We start from the raw sequence: 18688 nt of genomic DNA on the forward strand, positions 1-18688 counted from the left end.
TTTCAACATATACTTATCCACCCAACCGCGTCTAATTATTCGTGTAATTAACATAGCGAATAACAACACTAAAGCCTACACGTTTACAGTAAATGTAAATTTTTTCTTCTTCTTCGTTCTCAATTGTAATATTAAAAGATGCATTCTTCAACATAATTAAGTATAACGTGTCAACATATTATGTGCCGTCGACTCCAACTTTAGCCTGTCATTTTTTTCTTAATATACGTCCATAGCCATTGTCCAACCAAGAACAATCACAAAACAGCGTTTATTTGATTTTAGAGTTTTCTCTCTTAGAAGAGTTACTTTCCCCACCTAACCTCATCTGCTAAGGGTCCGAACGTGGGACTTTTGGTGTTTTAATTCATACACTCTCCGACCACGCCGCCCCCAATAAGGCAAACCTGGACTAAACAACAACAACACGATTCCAATACTAACTATAGAAATACCCTCCCCCTCCCCTCCGTTACGTTAACGTTGAATATAGATTGTATGGCAGATCTCTAAAAAGCATGTAAGTATTTGTTAGAAGTCTAACATACATTTGTTGTCCCCTGTCGGAAAGTTTGTAGTCGTCACACGGATAATATAAGGGGCCATCCATTTATGACGTCCACACGCGGGGGGGGGGGGGGGGGGGTCCAAAATCCAAAACGTGAACGTCATAAATGGATAACCCCTAAAGGGTAGAAACTCAAGGTCAAGGTCGATACGGTGACTCCTCATATTCCACGTTGGTTTAGTGGGACGTCATAACGATGATCTAATTCACCTTACACTATTGGTATTAGTCCTCGATTAAAAAAAACAACAAAAAACAAAAACAACCTCGTTTTTAAGATGGGCGGGAGTAGTCGATTAAAATGTAACGCAATCCTCACTTTGAGAGCCATAGTACCCTTTGTGAACCTGACGGTCCATTTGGGGCAGGTGAAGTAGACTTTACCTGTTTCACTAACCCACCTCCTAAGACTAAACCCCTCCTCAATGACTAACCCACTCCACTAATACTATCCCCCCTCAAGCTAACCCACCCCTTAAGATAACACCCGCTCACAAAGACTAACCCCCCCCCCCCCCATACACACACACACTGAAACTCCACTATTTCAACCCACCCTAAACCACCCCGTTACCCCAGCCCTGACCCTAGTTCATGCAACATCATGTGTGACACCATCAATTCGATTAGCTGGAGGGGGGGGGGGGAAGGATGAGAGGTAGGGGGGTAGAAAGGGGGGGGGGTGACTACCCCAACAGAACCAGTACTTCAAGGTCAAATTTGTAGAAATTTTAGAAATTTTACTTTTAGAAACGTTTCGAAAGGGAAAATATAACTAGCTATTTAAACTAAGTGTGATGAAAAACATACAACTAGATCTACAAACAATATGGGGGGAAAGGATAAGCCACAGAAGAAGATAAAGTAGCCAAAAATAAAAAAAAATTAACAACGATGAAGATGCGCGGCCACAAATGACTACCCTCATAGTATCGACGCGGTTCAGAATAATAACACATTTTTTTTTCTCTCGGTATCGCTCGGCCACTGCCCCCGCTCCGGAGAAAGAATTGCAGCTGCAAAGAAGAGAGAGAGAGGGGGAAGGGAGGGGGAAAAAACTATGACAGAACCTGTGCATGTCGTCTGCACGGGTGTAGTCCGACCTGGCGCGGGGAGGGGGGGGGGGGTGGGGGAGTGAACTAGTGCCCGCGATCAACAGCATGAATGGAGTCCACGACCATCCAGGCTCGCCGCCACATCGCGACCCACATCGCGCCTGCGATGTTACGTCTGCTTGTGCTGCGCAGCGCGCGCTGCATTTTCTGACATAACCCCCAACGGCTCGCTCTCTCCCTCCCCCATCCCCTCCCTCCCCCACCCCCCAACCCATGCCCTCCTATTTTTCTGCCCTCGCCGCAGGGGGCCAAAAGGATTCAAGATCTCTCTCAATCTCTATCGCGTTGTATCACTTGCGTCCAGTATTACACAACTACACTGTATTACTACCGCTCTCACAAGCGGTTAAAACTTTTTTTTTCTCTCCCCCTCTCCCTTCTCATCGCTACCAACGCTGCATTCTCTCCCCCCCCCTCCCACATGCACCCCCCCACATCTCTTATTATTTAATTCCCCCACATTAAAAAAAGATACTCTTCACCACCCCCTACCCCTTTTTTCCCTTCTAACAATCCCCCTCCCTTTGTATTTTTTTACCCCCACTTCTTAAAAAAAAAAAAAAAAAAACCCTCCCCCCACCACCGCCTTTATTTCTTTGGGTTGTTAGGTGTCGTGGTCCGCCTGCAGTGCGCAATGCATGTTATAGTTCTGCTCTTACTCGTGCAGTTTTCTGTGGCGCGAGGACGGGGGAAAGACTCGGTTTCGTTTCCTTTAGTTGTTTGAGTATGTCAGTTCAAACAGAGCCCATCTCGAGGCTGATAGAAAAAAAACAAACCACAACAAACCACTGAGTCGGATTTTTAACTTTTACTAGTAAAACCACCGGTCGCAGAACGCGTGCTTCACAATTTGAAAAAAAAAAATTACAATTGTGATATTTTAGAAATAATTTTTTAAATCTTATTTTTTGTAGATATAAAAAAACACGGTAATTATTTTTTTCCTACACATGGATATTGCTAGCGTGTTTTGATTTTCGGCGATTACCTTGACGCAGGTAATTATTAATTAAACTTGTATCCTTATTAGTTCTTAATTGTATTTTTTAAACGTTTTTATTTTTAATTTAATTAGTAATTTTTTTTTAAAAACTTAACCTCATTTCACAATTTGTAACATTCACACAACCGAATCTGTACTTCTAAGCCATACATCCACGGCAATATCTTACATTCATATTTTTTGCCTGTAATTACATTAATTGATTAACAAAACATTTTTATTACATTTCCAATAAAAATCAGCCGTTTCATAAATATCGATTCAAATATGTTTCTTCATTTTAAATTTTCAAATAGCAATAATTTTATTTTACTCAATATTTTTGGCAATTTGTCGTAAATGTATTTTTTGAAGACAATAATATACATAATTAATTACACTACAGCGCTTATACGAAATGTACATCAAACTCACATAACAATTTGATATTCATCATACATATAGTAGGAATAGACGTTTAATATTTATTAATAAATCTAATAGATTTAAACATTTAGTATAGATCTATATTCAATAGCCTCTTACATATAGAGCATATATCTAATAGACTTAAATATTTAGCATATAGCTAAAAAAAAACGTTTAAATATACAGCACATATGTAAAAGACGTTTAAATATTTAGCAAACGTTTAGTAGACGTTTAAATATTTAGCACAGGCCTAAATCTAATAGAAGCTTAAATATTTAGCAGTGTATATTATGCTTAAATGTTTACATCTAGTGTTAGCTAAAGTAAAAGATCTACAATTGGGCATACCTCTAGGACTTTAGTTTAAGTAAAGGCTATATAGACTAGGTAGTGTAAGTAAAGGCTATAGGTAGTTCAAGCTATAGGATTCAGCATGCATCTATTACACACTTAACTCTGAAGGCTTTCGGCCGAGAAGAGCGAACTAAAACTTTGATTGTTGCCATCGATTGACGAGACTCGGGCGATAGGTCACACTCGGCTGCTTGTGCTCGGTGTTTACATCTGCTGGGGCTACACGTACACGCCGCACAATGTGTCGTTTGGGACACGGTGCATGTGTCGTAGTCTACATATCTCATACGTTGTTTAACCTACGCTTCGTCGTGTGTGTTTAGAACTTAGAGTAATGTCGTGTGTGTTTAGAACTTAGAGTAATGTCGTGTGTGTTTAGAACTTAGAGTAATGTCGTGTGTGTGTGAATGTACGTGATTGGTGTGTGTTTACATACACACTGTCCGCGTGTAAAGCATGCTGTGTACGGTGTTCTGACGTAACGTTGACACAGCAGCCATGCATGTGACCCCCCCCCCCCCCCCCCCACAGGACACACTGCAGTTGTTTATCGGTCTGGCTTAGTCATGCGAGGGTATAATTCACAGGGTTCACCGCGAGGGTATTATCCAACGGGTTGGGTTCACGATGGGGGTATTATTCAAAGGGCTAGGTTCATGGTATTATTGATATTCGACGTATTGGTTTATATAAACATCTGCGGGATATTATCTACCGTTCGGTGTTTAAGTCGTGTGTTGGTTGTTACTAAACAAGCTCTACACTAACGTGTATTCAATATCTGCCCACTTCATCTATTCACTGTGTATTTGGATCATATGATGGACAATTTGTGTCTGTTTTTTTAACACGCCAGCTTTAAGTTTTCAAAAGGGTATGTTCGTCTAATTATTACACACCTCATCTTAACACTGCACTAGAAAATTATAATAAATAACGAGATAATAATTTCATATTGTTTTAACGCCAGTGTTGGATTCTCGATGAGCGGGTAGCGCCCCTAGTCTGGCTTGTACCGTGTTTGTTATGTTATGGTGAGTACGTCACCTCGCGATGTGCTGGATCCATTTCCGCATGTTGAGTTTTTAGGACACATTCCCGCTGATGAGTTCACCAGAAAAATTGCTCATCTAAAAACACAAACATCGCATTATTATTTTTTTCCCCAGTTATAATTAGCTAGAAGCTAGATTTTTAAAAAAATATCAAGAAGCCTTTTTTTCACCTCAGTTTAACGTCGAGTTTAAATAATCTGTTAATTTTATTATTATTATTCCGACACGACGCAATTTGTTGCTATACATTTCACAACATATAACATTTTACTCAGCATTAAAGCCATAACACAGGACACGTCGCGTAGGTTATTGTTGATTTCATACTACCGACCGATATATTTAAATACTTATACATCTAACCTTGCGCTCACTACGAGTAGGTTAAAATAATAATTAAACACATTCCTTTTAGATTAAAAAATTTAAAATCTTAAATATTTAAAAAAAATTAAAGTTATTTTAATCATGTTATGCCTGAGTTTTTAAAATATGTCTGCGTTGTGGTGTACTCCATGATCTATCTATATATATATACATACTTTTTTGTATATATATATATATATATATATATATATATATATATATATATATATATATATATATATATATATATATATATATATTCTATTGAACCCTAGGTAGCAGATTTTGAAAGTTTGAAAGATTAACAGTATATCTCCTCCCCCCCCCCCCACCCTGCCTGTGTACAGTATACAATGGCACACATACCACAGATTAAAAAAAAAACCTACATGCCGCATGTAACACGACACACACACCGCTTAGAGGAATACACCGGCCTCGTATCCATGTCCCGTTTACTGGGGCGCAGGCAGAATTCAGGTCACCTAATATTAGACACTAGTAACTAGCAGGTTGGCCCGTCTAGCTCGGGCCGTCTGCGGTTTTTGCACCTCTACACATCTTCCCCCCTTTTTTGATGCAGGCAATTTTTCCCCCCTCCTGCACGCCGAGTTTAGCGCGACTTTATCAACTAAATAAAGACGGTATTACGATTTGAATAAAGATGATTTAATAGACTATAGATATGACTTTATCAACTAAATAAAGACGGTATCACGGTTTGAATAAAGATGGTTTAATAGACTGTATAGAATGACTTTATAAAAATTACTTTATTAAATAAATAAAGACGGTATTACGATTTGAATAAAGATGATTGAATAGACTGTATAGATATGACTTAATAAAAATGACTTTATTAAATACATATAGATGACTTAATGATTTAAATAAAGACGACTTAAAACATGGAATAAAAGATGACTTTATGTAGTAAATAAAGATGTCCTAATGAAAGAAGTATTATTTATGAATTAAATAAAGATGAATGTGTTAACTTAAAAGATGACTGTAAGCATAAACTAAAGATGACTTTATAAACTAAATAAAGATGAATATGAACTAATTAAAGATGACTTTAATGAACTAAATAAAGATGACTTAATTAGCCAAAGAAAGATGACTATGAACTAAATAAAGTTGTTTTATGAACTAAATAAAAATGACTTTGAACTAACTAAAGATGTTTTATGAACTAAATACAGATGACTATGAACAAACTAAAGATGTTTTATGAACTAAATACACAAGACTGATTATGAACTAACAAAAGATGTTTTATGAACTAAATAAAGATGGCTATGAACTAACAAAATATGTTTTATCAACTAAATAAAGATGACTATGAACTAACAAAATATGTTTTATCAACTAAATAAAGATGACTATGAACTAACTAAAGATGTTTTATCAACTAAATACAGATGACTATGAACTAACTAAAGATGTTTTATAAACTAAATACAAATGACTATGAACTAACTAAAGATGTTTTATCAACTAAATAAAGACGAATTAACAGATAGAGGGGGATAAAGATTGCTTGCGGCCATGGCTTTAAAAAAGTGAATATAGTTTTTGAAGATTCTCATAAAACTGACTGAACAGTCCCGTTAGACTTTGGGTAGATTTAGATTTAAACCTCCCTTAGTTTATTCGCTGTAGGTAGTCTACTTCTTTTTTTTTTTTAAAGAAGACTTTCATTGATATTAAAACAAGAACTTTTTACATCAAGGTTTTTTAATTGTTAAACAAATATCTACTCAATTTTCTGAAACAAAAATCGAATGAAAAACTAATTACTTATCGCACAGCCATCAACCACTTTCAATAACAACTCCCACAAAAACCTAACCTAAATCTGACTTGCCCTCAATAGTTAACATGATAAAGGTTTGGTTTTTCCGTAATCTGATCGAGCTTGGTGCGGCAACTATGACACACACCAACTCTAAACTTTCCCTCATCACAGTATTTCGACCGCACCATTCTATCTTAGCTAACAACATTGTTTTTAAAAGGCAACTATCGCAGTATTTCGACCGCACCATTCTATCTTAGCTAACAACATTGTTTTTAAAAAAAACTTGTTAAATTCTAGCTCTAGTTTAAAAACTAATTAAAATAAATATGATTTAAAATTCGTGTTAAAACTTCAGCGTTGCTATTCTAGCAATACCATACATGGAGGTTAGATAGCGTTAGTGGAAAATTTAGATTTTAACCAAGTTTAAATTTCTAATTTAATATCAGTTAATTCCGTAATAAAACTTGTAGTATGGAAATAGCTATTTAAAAATTATCATGCCAATTTTAACACTTTACAGTTTTAACATTAAAATATAATATAAATATATTTAACCTCATATTAATACATATGTAGGTCTATATGTTGTTCTCTTAGTTGGATTACAAATTTTTGTCAGTAAAGTACAATTTTATGACAAGATATCCATCTTTAGGTTTTATAGCATTAGCTCCTAAAATTTAACAACTGTTGGATTTTAACAAATATAATTTTGATTGATTATATATTTTACTAGTGGAAGCATAAACTTAATAACCATTTATTAATTTGAATGACCCTAATGTATCTTTTTTTTGTATTGTTACTTAGTTATTTGTTTTACACGTAACATAATATATGCCCGAATATATATATATATATATATATATATATATATATATATATATATATATATATATATATATATATATATATATATGTATATATATATATATATATATATACATATATATATATATATATATATATATATATATATATATATATATATATATATATATATATATATATATATATTGGTAGAAATAGTTTTAGTGGTTATAAACTATATATGTATGAATGTATGATTGTATAGAGTATAGATACTTAGAAATATATCTAGTATTTACAAAGTATGAGTCGGTTAATGCGAATGAAAACACCTAGACTCTTCATTTCCCATTGATTTATGTATTCATTTAATTGCGGCTGCATATCGCCTAACTCTCCCGAGTTAATGAATATTTCTCCGACAAAAGTGTTGAAGTCAGTCGCCGTTGTCCCCTCATCGACGCGTGTAATTAACACGAAAAACGTTCCGGCGATGTGTGACGGAAGAAAGATGAATCGTCCTATTGATTCACGCGGCTAAGCAAATGAAAGGAATTCGTTTCAAATTAAACCCGTTCTTCTAATTAAGATACACCAAGACTTGTTTTATTGGGGATAAAAAAAAACACGAATTAAACCGGTAGCGGTTGGACATTTATTTTGATAAACTTGCCTTGTTGAAAAAAAAAAAAAAAATAAAATAAAATAATATAAAAAAAATCCGTCTGTTTAATTTTAAAGTTTACTTTATTATAGAAAGTGTACACGTTTAAAGAGTTTTAAAAAATATCTCCGTAATAAAAGCTACGCACGCTTGGACAACAATGCACAATAGCGCACCAATCGTGCTAGTGAACGCAGACAATGACACAAGTAATCGCGGATTTTTTTCTTTCTTTCGTTCTTTTCTTTTCTCCTTTTGAGAATGAAATATTTGAAAACTGTATAGCCGTGGTTTTTCGTTGTACGCGGGGGCCAATAAAAAGCGTGGGAAAACAGGAGTTTATAGGCACAAAAATAAAATCTTCCCTCACCTGTTAAAAGTTGGCCTATTTTTTTTTTAAAGCTACATTATAGAAAACCACAAAAATTAATAAAATGTCAAATAAATCTAAATAAGTCACTGTGTTACAATTTAATCTAGAAGTTTACATCCTTATTCAACGTTAAGTATTGTTTATACAATTAAAATATTTATTTGTAATACATTTTTGATCGGATAATATCACCCATACTCTAATAATTTACAGCGTTAAAATATTATCTCTCTAAATTTAGCATGTTTTCTTTTTGTACACACAACATGCATCTGATTTTAAAATACATTTTTAAATTTGAAAAAATCTTCCTCGAAAAATATCCAGGCTACACGATAATTTATTCATTTTTTTCTCTTTCTCTCTGCTCTTTTCCGTTCTATTTCTAATCAAAACTGATATGAAAATTATAAATGAAGTTGTTTAAAAAAAATGAAATTAGGCCGACATTCTCTTGAATGTTAGTTTTTCTTCACGCCGGGATCTCATCATTTTCCAATGGCATATTTCTCCGTCTAGACGCCCGTGTTGCTCATTTTTACACGCCGTCCTCTTTCGATCAAGGATTCGCACATTTAAAAACTCACAGCTACACAGTAAAAACAAATACAACTAGTTTTTAATCACTGGCCTTGTGATATTTAGCCGCACAATTATTGTGTTGTGTCCTAGTTATGTTTATCCTTGATTTATTGAAACAAGAGTAGCGTCTGCTCGTAATTAAAGCAATAGTTGTGGCTACTAGTAATTAATTTTAGTTGTGCCTACTAGTAATTGACACAATTGTTGTAGTTTTGGTAATTAAAACAATAGTTGTATGTACTTGTAATTGACACAATAGTCGTGTCCACTGGCAATTAAAACATTTTTTAAAATTGTAGTAACCAACACAATAGTTTTGGCTACGGGTTATTTAAACAATAGTCGTGTATCCTAATAATTGAAAAAGTAGTTATTAAAAAATAGTGTATATTATAATTGTTGACACAATAGTTTGAATTTTGGTAACAATATCAATAAATATGTCTACTGTATTAAACCATTTTTTTAATTCCGGCAAATATCACAATAGTTGTGTGTATTTTGTAATAAGAATTATAGTTGTGTATTCTGATTATTAACACAACAATTGTGTCTACTGCTATCAAAACAACAGTAGGGTCTACTGCTTATTAAAACGATTATTATGTACTGTGGTTCGTAACAAAATAGTTGTGAATGTTGTTAACTAAAAATACTTCCACACTAGTTCTTAAAACAGTATCTAAAGTTAATTAAAATACTAGTGTATTATTATATCGAGAACAATAGTACTCGAAATAATTCCTGATGATAATTTATACTAGTTTTATTTAGTCACGTGAACAATTGCATTGTGTTTTAGTCATCCTTAGTTTTTTTACACTTATTATATTATGTAAAAACTATAATTGTATGCTTGTATTACGCTTTGTATAAATTATGTGTGAATTAAAAGGTTACAGTATAATTATATACGTGTAACATTTCTTAACGCCATTAATATATATTTATGTAATATTTAGTTACATAGTAACAGATTATTGAAATAAATGATCACACACATGTAATATGTGTAATATTCAGTCTGTTCACACATATTATATACTTTTAGTAGTTATTTATAATTAATTCTACATTTTAAACTCATAATAAAACATAGACGTAATATTTAGTCTTATCATAATTTTTGCTTGTATATCTTATGATATTTGGTTTTTATTTTTATAATTGCAGTAGTTTTATTCTTGTTCTATTCAAGAACAGTATAATTATATATACCTGTAATTTATAGAATTAATAATAAAGTATAATAAGTATTTTAGGGTCATAATAATTTATCACCTGTAATTTATAGTCATAATAGTTTCTTGAATTCCAAATATGTTTTTTACTTGTTTGAACCCAACTATTGTGATATAGATATTGTATACTGAAATAACAAGATACTACTACTAAAATTTTGACATCATTTATTGGATTTAGTAATGTTTTAAAATAACAACACATTGAGTTAATAGTTTGGTGTTGAGGCTTTCAAGACTTTATTTTACTTGTAATATTCAGAAACATTTTTGCTTGTAATATTTTATTTTAATTGACATTTTCTAAATTGTAACATTTATTCATTTACTGTTTTTATTGTAATATTTAACCCTTAAATACCTCCATAAATATAATCCTTGGTCACAAATATATATATATATATATATATATATATATATATATATATATATATATATATATATATATATATATATATATACATATAATGTTTAAAGAAATTGATTAGTACTATTTAACAGTTATAATTTGTAGCATCAATTCAATTGTAACTATAATTTGCCATAATCTCGCCTGTAGTTCTTCTTGTTAATGATAATAAAACTCACACCTTCAAACCTGAAACACAATCGTAATCAATTAATTCAATGCTAAACACAATCATTATCAACTAATTCAACATTAAACACAATCATGATCAACTTATTCAACATTTAACACAATCATGATCAACTAATTCAACATTAAACACAATCATAATCAACTAATTCAACATTAAACACAATCATGATCAACTAATTCAACATTAAACACAGTCATGATCAACTAATTCAACATTAAAAACAATTATGATCAATTACTTCAACATTGAACACAATCATGGTCAATTAATTCAACATTAAACACAATCTTAATAAACTAATTCAATCTTATTAACATTCACGATCAACTAATTCAATATTTAACACAACCATGATAAATGAATTCAACATTAAACACAATTATGATAAATTAATTCAACATTAAACACAATTATGAACGACTAATTCAATCTTAAACACAATCATGATCAAGTAATTCAAACTTAAACACAATCAAGATCAACTAATTCAATCTGAAACCGACTCTACCCACACACGACATTTTAACACCGTGTCTCAGTTTTAACTTCTAAACATCTTCACGGCTAATGAAAAACTTTCAAAAAGAAAACTTTAAATCGCAAATGACGTCATCAATTTTTGTGAATTTTTAAAAAAAAACATGGATTCCTGTTAATTTCCTTGACACGCTTCTATTTATAACTTAACAGTCGCATTTTGAAGAGTGAACAGATTTCTCTGTATAGTTTACTTAGTTCTATTAAGTATTAACTCTCTTAATCCTAATTGATTTTATTAATTAGATAATTAACTTTAAAATAAATAGGCCCCACTAACAATTGTAACACTTACCCACATAAATTCACACAATTTCTAAAATCTTTTTTTTTCAGGTTGCGTTAAACATCAACCTGGGATTGCTTTCCGATAACAAAAGATCTATATCCGATCAATTAAAACTTAACACCTGGTTTTTTGTGTGACCTCACGAGGTAAGTTTTATTGTAATCATTGACTTTAATTTATTACCTCTAATTAGCTCGCAACAACACACCACAATTAAACGTAGCTTTACCCTGTAAATTAAATTAAATGTAATCAAACACACCGATATTTCTATAAAATATGATCAAAGAATTAAACGCAACATTTATATTTAAACATAGGATATATCATACGAAACACATGTTAAAATAATATCCAGTAATATCTATTAAAGCAATTAAAGATAGATTAGTCATACAAATCTATTACACATGGGACAGATCCATTACAAGTACACGGGGATAATCATGAGAATATTCTGAGAATATTCTAGTGCACAACAAGACGGTGAAGATCATTTTAATGTCTTCTCCTTAACTCCAGTTAGAAGAAACGAGTATAGGTGTTGCGTTAGTTCACAAGTAAATGTAGTAGGTTTGGTGGTGTTTTAGTTCAAAGGATATTGTAATAGATTTGGTGGTGTGTATTAATTCACAAGATAATGTAGTAGGTTTGGTGGTGTATTAGTTCAAAAGATAATGTAATAGATTTGGTGGTGTTTTAGTTCAAAAGATAATGTAATACATTTGGTGGTGTTTTAGTTCAAAAGATAATGTAATAGCTTTGGTGGGGTTTTAGTTCAAAAGATAATGTTATAGGTTTGGTGGTGTTTTAGTTCAAAAGATAATGTAATAGGTTTGGTGGTGTTTTAGTTCAAAAGATAATGTAATAGGTTTGGTGGTGTTTTAGTTCAAAAGATATTATAATAGGTTTGGTGGTGTTTTAGTTCAAAAGATATTATAATAGGTTTGGTGGTGTTTTAGTTCAAAAGATATTATAATAGGTTTGGTGGTGTTTTAGTTCAAAAGATAATATAATAGCTTTGGTGGTGTGTATTAATTCACAAGATAATGTAATAGATTTTATTGCTGTCTAGTGTTAGTTAAATATCATAATTCCTGCACTGCCGACATACCTAAAATATTTTCTTATTCATAATTATATTTTTTAGTTATGCTGTTGTTTTAGTAATAAGCAATAAACTAATTGTTTTATTTTTTATTTTTTTATTTAATGATGTATAAGGATATAAACTCGGTTTTAAATAAACAATTATCTATTTAATGAATGAATGAATTTTAAACTATTTAGTAGAACATGGTGAGAGTACCAAGTTACGAATGAGCCGCGGGGGGGGGGGGGGGGGGGGGGGGGGAAGGCGTTGATAGGGCGTTGGTTGGATGATTGCTTTGGGGGGCGTGAAACTAGGGCGCTTCTTTCTTCTATTGTGTTTAAATGATATACTACACGGGTCTGTGTGTGCGAGGGTTGCCGTGGGGGAGGGGGGGGGGCACGGGGTAGGGAGAAAGCCTTGATAGTGTTATTATATTTCTTTGTTTTTTTTTCTCTCCCTCCTAACCCGCGCTCCGCTGTTCCCGTCACCACTACTCGTAGTTATAACAGGAAAACTGTTCCATCGCCACTTTTAATATAAAACAATTTCCTACAATTTATATAAATCTCCCCCCCCCCCCCGGGGTCGATAATGAATAACATTTTAAACTTGCAACCAACGGGATACTTGACTTTGTAAATTGCTCTGTACGCAGGCGTTCGAGATCTATTTGATGGCTTGCAAGTGATTTTTGCCTAGCGTCATTTCCTCCCGGCGCCATACGCACCAGTGTGATGACGGCACGCATGCGCACTGAGAGACTACGACGCGAATGCCGATTGAGAAAATATTTATGTAGATTTAAATACTACTAAAAGAGCTCTTCAAAATGTTTTTTTTAGAAATCTTGTTTTATTTTGTGGCTTTCCGATTTGAATCGTTTCTCAAAAATTTTCTTTGGAACTATTTTTTCTCCACGGAATTTAATTTGTCTGTAATTGGTTTGGATGGATCTATCGCGTAGCAATACACCGCTTTAAAAAAGGTGTAAAAGTGTGCACTACTCCTTATAAATCGTAGTGTTTTTTCCCCATAAATTTCAGTTAAAACTCAGATCAAGAAAAATGTAGTCACTTTGAATTTCGTTAGAAATCGACAATTATTTGTTAATCATTTTCAAATTATAAATTAAAAAATAAATTATAATATTAATATTGGAAACATTTTTGCCATGAAATAGGAGCTTAATAGCCATCATGGAACCGGCACAATATTTGTTTCCTCTGGTTTAATTTTTAGCGTCTGTGTCTCGTTTAAAAAACGGGTGGACATGATGAAAATGTCGTCATTTGGCTCAAGCTAATTGTAATCATGCTAATTATCGATGTTTCGGATTCTTCTGGTGAATATCATCGTTCAAAACACACGCAATTTACTATAGTATAACCTCTAAGTTGCTCGGTGGCAATCTCTATATGACTTAACAATTAGCGTTGATTTGGAGACTATGTTCTTGTTTAAATGACCGATTAGCGTTTAGCTTTTTTTGTTTTTGGGCTATGTACCGAAAAGGATTTGATACTATGAAACGCAACGCTTATAGTTTTGGAGTTAAGTAATAGAAACAACCAGAAAGGTGAACTAGACTAATGATGTGCACGGTCATACATCTTCCATAGTCAGACTACGTAACAACTCACCTGTTTGTCCGGGTTAATAATTAAAAAGTTGATTGATGAGCAGGTAAAAATAAAGATTCTAACAGTCCACGCTAAATTTTATATGTGTGTCAGTCGGAAACTTTTTCGCAACAAAGTCATGTTTTTTTTTTCGTTCTGGCGGTCAGGTCATCTTGACAGAAGACACCGCCCTTAGCCTAATCCTGACCTTCACCCATGACCGCGCCGCCATTATGTTACTATTTATATCTCGCAGCACGCCCGCCGAGCCTGTAAAACGTTTATGTTATGTGCTGCAGTTTTCTAACCCTTGCCCAGATACGTTACCCACCCTAATCAACCACACAGAGCACCAGTGCTTATATTATCACTAATGTCTACACATTTTAAACTTTAGGTTGGGGTAAATATAAAATAAAAATCTAACGAAGAAAACAAACAAACATATTAGTGTAATATTTTTTGTGATGTATGTTGATCTTGTCAGGGGTGGGTGTGACCAAACTATAAGGCGTGAGGGGTGAAATTTTGTTGAACACTTCTAGGGGTTATAAAACCTAACAACGCCTATCTAAGCATTGGGTTGGTGTTCATTACGTACGTAAAGCGGTGATTGGTATTTTTTTTTCCATAATAGAGCGGGCTGACGTCTAGATAAGATGTAATACAATACGAAACAACACGACACCAAAATACAGTCAACTAAATACAATTGAAACCCAACATCATATGCCTTTAGATGCCCTAACATCATATGCCTTTAGATGCCCTAACATCATTTGCCTTTAGAAACCCAACATTCATATATTATAACAAGCCGTTAGAAACCCATCCCATCCCCCTCCCCACTTCCTTATCTACCGTACAATACCTTACTGTACAGGTAGCAAGAATACGGTCATTCTAGTTTTAACCCCCGATTCCCTCCCAAATCCACCCCACCCCCATCAACTACAGAAACATTTTAAAGGCCACACAAAACATCTCACATTTCTCCCTCACACCCCAGTCACACACAAATCCACCTCACCACCACCCCACCAATTAAGCTGCTTAGCTTAATCCCCTAAATACATGTGTTACATAAGCGCATAACCTTATGGTAAACAGTGCTTTAAACTAGGGCAGATGCTTTAGTAGGTCTTAGTATGCTAATGTATGCTGATGATATATGCTGTGCCTTACATGTTGTAATTAGCTCTGACCAATTATATACTTTTCTACTTCAATTAAGTGTGTAATTTGCTTTTGTAAGAAGAACGCGAACTGTATGATCTAGAAACTGGATTTTTAATTATGAAATTAGTAAGAATGTACATTGTTTCATGCATACATTATTTTATGGACACATTGTAGCTTGATTTTAACTGCATTTTTTCATGGGAAGTGTATGTCATGTTACAAAAGGAATCTAGATTTTATACGCAAATTTAACTTTGCTTTTAACAAATATTTGAGTATTATTTGCGTAATATTAATATGTTTTTTTCTTCACATAGTTTAATACTATACACCTTCAGATCCACAAAATAAAAAAAAAAGAATGTTAGGAGTTTGTTAGGACTGTGTAATTATTATACAAAATGTATCCCGAATTTTGTCTACTTCATCCCATTCTGACAAAAACAAAGGGCACTGCTGGGGGTAGGAGATATGTGGCATGTTCTTTGATAAAAGTCTGTTTTTATAGAAAGAATGTGACCGGATACGTACGTCTACTAATTTTTTGTTTAATTAGCACCAACCTCAGGTATGAAACCTGATTAGTGGCTCTATAGAATTAATTAACCGGTTCGATACAAAGTTTAATAACTGAGAAGAAATCTGATCTGTTTCATACAGAGTGTGTGTATTTAAAAGAGTAACATTGCTTGCTTGACACATTTATCTCTTACAAGAGGGGTATATTTTTTTTTATTGTCTGTTTAATTTATAACGTGTGTATACGGCCTAGATTACATTCATAGAGTGTGTATTAGGGATAGAGAACAATCAAGATTTGTGTAATTTGTGTTTTAAAAAGTGAAGTTCCCTTTTCGAACCTGAAGGTCCATGAGCCAACCTCGGCCTATGAAGGGATAGCGTGGTCAGCATTATGCCCAGCCTCCTTCACCTTCCATAGCGAGAAGTCGTTACCCATCAGAGCTGGGTTAACTCAGGAAAGTTCTACTGACTTTAACCCGGCTTTAAGGGCTAGCAGTTTAGCGCTTACCGCTACAATTTTTATATAGTTGATAGAAAATTAGAAAACTAGCTCATAAGGTATTAATGATAATCAGCGGCGTATTTAGGGGGTATGTCAGAAACATATATACTGACCCCCCCCCCCCCTCCCCCAAATGAACCATGTTCTACGTTGTTACAGCTGTCGGCGATGCTCGTTCGTGCCGCTTTCAAAGTTGTGAATGTCATAAAACTTCAGTTTTATGTTCTCAAAATCGTTATATGATAGAGAGCTAGAGCGAAACTGTATGCATAGAGAATATGTATGCATGTTTATATTTGAGTGTGTGTACCAATAATTTTGAAAACCCCTCCGCAATCAGAGTTTCTTCCAGGCATCTCTTCGGCGGGGGGGGGGGGGGGGGGGGGGGGGGCGACATTTTTTTTTACCCCCCCCCCCCCCCGAACGAAATGAAATTTATATAATTTATATAGAAAATATATACTTTTAACAGTGTCCGCCCCCCCCCCCCCCGAAGAAAGTCAACCGCCCCCCCCCCCCCCGAAAATTTCAAGTGCCCCCCCGGAGAAAAAAGTCTGGAAGAAACACTGTCCGCAATAACAAAATCATGCCTACACTACTTACCACCATAGTCATATCTTAATCATATGTACCTTACAATATGTTGTATTAATATTTATTACACTTGCTTCAAAGTATTTGTTCTAAAACCAAATTTAAAACTACATTATATTTTCTAGAGTGTACGAGTCTGACAAATCGGTTTCAAATAAAACAGTTCTTCCCCCATTTTCCTAAACCAAATTATAAGCTTTTTTTTTTTTAATTTTTTTTTTTAAATTTTTTTTTTTACTCCTGCGGCCATTAGCAACTGTCGTATTAGTAGCCCCATCAAATATTTATACCAATCAAGATATTAGTCCACACACAAAAGCCGGTGCTAGTTTTTTAATGGGGAATGTCGTGAATGACAGGAAGCGATACTTAAATAGCTCGACCCTCTGTGGGATTTCGATACCTAACGCATAAAGGGGCTGCTTTAAATAAGACATTTATCTAGTAGACTAGTAGTATGTTTTTTTTTTCAAAATGTATCTTGTAGGCTAGCAGTAAAGTATAATGATTTTTTAAAATTGTATCTAGTAGATTAGTAGTATTATTCTTGAAATGTAAACCAGTAGTAAAGAATGTTTTTTGAAATGTATTATTTAGTAAACCAGTAGTAAAGGATGTTTTTTGACATGTATTTAGTAAACTAGTAGTAAAGGATGTTTTTTCAAATGTATTTAGTAAACTAGTAGTAAAGGATGTTTTTTTTTTAAATGTCTCTAGTAAACTAGTAAAGTATTGTGTTTTTTTTTTAATTCATCTAGTAGAATAGTAGTAGTGTTTAATGATTTTTTTAAAGTATCTAGAAGACTAGTAGTAAAGGATGTGTTTTGAACTGTTTTTTAAAATGTAACTAGTAGACTCATAAAGTATATTTTAAAAAAAATTTATCTAGTAGGCTAGTGGTAAAGTATAATGATGTTTTATAATGCACCTAGAAGACTGGATTTAAAGTATGTATTTTAAAAAAAATGTATCTAGTAAACTAGTAGTAAAGTATAATGTTTTATATTAAAAATCTATCTAGTAGACCCTTAATAAAGCAATTTAAAAAAACTATCTAATAGACTTGTAGTATTGTATAATGATTTTTTTTTCGGTGTGTTATTCAACAATGCAGTGAAATATTTACATTATTATTAGGGCGATTACGTCATATGAAGTGTGAGGGGAGGGTATGGAGTAGAGACAAGGGTAAAAACAATTTATTCGAGGCTAATTTAAATTTAAAACCTTCGTTTAAAAAAATTAATTCAATTAATTTTTGTTTTAAATTTACAATAAAATCTAAAAATAATTTTTTTACAAGTTTTTCTGTTTTGTGATTAAAATTCTCTTTTCTTATATAATTGTGTACATTAAAGTTTAATTAATTAATTAGTATGGCTAAAGTTGACACGAGCTG

At 33.3% G+C, this 18688-nt stretch overlaps 1 protein-coding gene across 1 annotated transcript in view; it reads left to right on the top strand.

The window, feature by feature from the left end:
• Positions 1–2311: 2311 nt before the first annotated feature.
• LOC131944710 (uncharacterized) overlaps positions 2312–18688 on the top strand; it is a gene marked incomplete at its 3' end in the record, with an annotated part of 194523 nt that continues 178146 nt past the window's right edge. Inside the window, exons 1-2 of the mRNA XM_059305501.1 lie at positions 2312–2681; positions 11825–11923. The remainder of the gene's footprint in view (positions 2682–11824; positions 11924–18688) is intronic.

The sequence above is a fragment of the Physella acuta genome, unplaced genomic scaffold (assembly GCF_028476545.2).
Source record: "Physella acuta isolate Inbredline_101_S28 unplaced genomic scaffold, ASM2847654v3 ptg000504l, whole genome shotgun sequence".
Classification (NCBI taxonomy): Eukaryota; Metazoa; Mollusca; class Gastropoda; family Physidae; genus Physella; species Physella acuta.